The sequence below is a fragment of the Mus caroli genome, chromosome 10 (genome assembly GCF_900094665.2).
Source record: "Mus caroli chromosome 10, CAROLI_EIJ_v1.1, whole genome shotgun sequence".
Classification (NCBI taxonomy): Eukaryota; Metazoa; Chordata; class Mammalia; order Rodentia; family Muridae; genus Mus; species Mus caroli.
In genome coordinates this window covers 120,964,463-120,967,585 of record NC_034579.1, presented here as the reverse complement: position 1 = coordinate 120,967,585, position 3,123 = coordinate 120,964,463, and positions in this window count along the sequence as shown.

Genomic DNA, 3,123 nt, shown 5'->3' with positions numbered 1-3,123 from the left:
ATAGCACCACAAAGTCACCCATTGTCAAATCTGACAACCTGAGCCAATTCCAGAGCACACATAGTGGAAGGAAAGCTTCCATGTACATGTGTGTACAAAAATATATTCTTAAATATTTTTCAGGGTTGGGGATTTAGCTCAATGGTAGAGCGCTTGCCTAGCAAGCACAAAGCCCTGGGTTCGGTCCTCAGCTCTGGAAAAAAAAAAAGACAAAATAATATTTTTCAATGTTTTTGTTTGTTTGTTTGTTGTTGTTGTTGTTGTTGTATTGTTTGTTTGAGGCAGAGTTTTTCTGTGTCACCCTGGCTGTCCTGGAAATCACTCTATAGACCAAGCTGACCTTGAACTCAGAAATCCACCTGCCTCTGCCCCTCAAGTGCTGGGACTAAAGGCATGCGCCACCACTGCCTGGGTCAATGTATTTTTTTCATGCGTATGAGTGTTCTGCCTTCTTGTGTGTATATATGTATGTCCAGCATACATACATACACAGAAGCCAGCTTCTGTATGCAGGTAAGTAGGAAGGTAGGCAAGGCAGGCAGGTAGACAGACAGACAGACAGATGGACAGACAGAACCTCCTTTAAAGCAACAGTTGGAGTTCCCCACTGAAATTTCTGGGCAGAGGAGAGTGTCCTCTCTGGTGACGCTTTCAAGCAAAAGAACAAACAGTCACTGTCCTGGCTGGTTTTGTGTGTCAACTTGGCACAAGCTGGAGTTGTCCCAGAGAAAGGAGCCCCCCTTGAGGAAATGCCTCCATGATCCCGCTGTAAGGCATTTTCTCAACTAGTGATCAAGGGGGGGAGGGCCCAGCCCATTGTGGGTGGTGCCATCCCTGGGCTGGTGGTCTTGGGTTCTATAAGAAAGCAGGCTGAGCAAGCCAGGGGAAGCAAGCCAGTAAGCAGCACCCTCCATGGCCTCTGCTTCAGCTCCTGCCTCCAGGCTCCTGCCCTGTGTGAGTTCTTGTCCTGCCTTCCTTTGGTAATGAACAGCAATGTGAAAGTGTAAGCTGAATAAACCCTTTCCTCTCCACGTTGCTTCTTGGGGATGTGTGTTTTATGCAGGAATAGAAACCCTGACTAAGACAGTCACAGACAGAGACACACATCAAACCCAGCTCTTAACATCCACAGAAGCTGGCTGCACAGGACATCCTCAGCAGGACAGGACAGCCTCTGCAGGGTTCCAGACTGAGCTGAGCTTTTGCTCCAGGCTGTTTCCCAGTTCTCCTTCCCACTGTAGGTGTTTTAAAAATCGTGGGATAAACAACAGTGACCTCTGAGAAACATTCCCCTTCTGGCTTTTCTCAAGGACAGTGTTTTACCAGGCCTGTTTTGCTATTCTCTTCCCTCCCTGTCACAGAGTTAAGAGGGCAGCCCATACCCAGACAAGGGACCTTAGAGGACACTTGAGACCATCATGCTCAGGTCTGAAAATGGGAGGCAGGGCAACCCCATGGCTAAGGCCTGTTTTTATTTCTTTGAGACAGTTTGTTATGTGGTTGGGAGGTGTACCCTTAAACCCACTATGTGACCCAAGTTGGCCTCAAACTTGTGATCCTCCTGCCTCCTAAATGCTGGGATTACAGGCATGTGCCAACAAGCCCAGACCATATAATGCTGAAGATCAAATCAGGTCCTTGTGAACGCTGGGTAAATACTGTGTGAACAGAGTGACACCCCTAGCCTGTTTTGTTTTCAGTTAGAATCTCTCAAGGCAGCTCCCCTACCCAGGTTCACTTCATTTTTTATTTTTTAATTTTGTGGGGGGTGGGGGGTGGGGGAAAATGGTAGGTGGAGTTCAGATGTAATCTCCTGGAACTGAAATAAGATGAGACAGAAAGCAGGCATTGTATCGCTCTCCAGTAATCCAAGGACATTGCTTCAAACTTAAAGACAGTCTGGGTCTATTTAGCACGCTCCAGACCAAGGCTTATAATGAGTCCAGATCTTATCGAAACAAACAGAAGGTGAGGAGGATAGGGCTGAGGAGGAAGGGAGGAGGAGGAGGAAGAGGAAGAAAAGGAAGCTGAGGATATATAGCTCAGCCATAAAGTGCTTGCCTGACTCATAATTTCATTTAGTTTCATTTTCTTTTCTTTCTCTTCCCACCATTTTCTCTCTTTGCACAGTTTCAAGTAAGCCAGGCTGACCTTGAACACCTGATTCCCCCTGCCTCCACTTCCCAAATGCCACATTATAGTCATGAACCACCACACTGACCTATAGCTTCGTAGACTGTGAGTGGAGACCCCCTATGGACACCTAAGTGATTGTGTGGGTGTGCGAGACATTTGGTGGCAGCAGAAGTTTTCTGGACACGCAGACTCCAAAACCAAATTCAAAGTCAAACATGAAATGAATCTGACATGTTTCTGACCACGTGTGCCCGTGTTGTATCACGTGCCTCGGTGCAGTCTTGCTTTTGAACACATGGCACGCTAGTGTACCACCGTGAGTCAGGCCACAGTAGCATATCTATAGAGTGTATTATGTTAGAATGTTTGCTTTGTCGTCGTTCTGGCTGTACCAGAATTTACTATGTAGATCAGGCTAGCCTCAAACTCAGATCCACCTGCCTATTCCACCTGCCTATTCTTCTTGGGTGCTGGGATTAAAGGTGTTTACCACTATACCCATAGGACATTAGCTTTTTTTTTTTTTTTTTTTTTTTAAAGACAGGGTTTCTCTGTATAGCCTGGCTGTCCTGGAACTCACTTTGTAGACCAGGCTGGCCTTGAACTCAGAAATCCACCTGCCTCTGCCTTCCAAGTGCTGGGATTAAAGGCATGTGCCACCACGCCCGGCTGGACATTTGCTTTTTTAAAGTGCTATTTGTGTTGTTGACTTAAGTTTTATTGAAAGAAAGAAAGAAAGAAAGAAAGAAAGAAAGAAAGAAAGAAAGAAAGAAAGATCATTGAATAATAGATCAGGTATGAAGGCATCTATCTTTAACCCCAACACTCAGGAGCAAAGGCAGTCAGTTTTCTGTGAATTGAAGACCAGCCTGGTCTAAATAGCAAATTCCAGGTCAGTCAAAGGTACATGGTAAGATTCTGTCTCCAAAATAAATAAATGACCATTGACCAAATTTTAGCTTAAGATTAGGATAGAATTTCTAACAA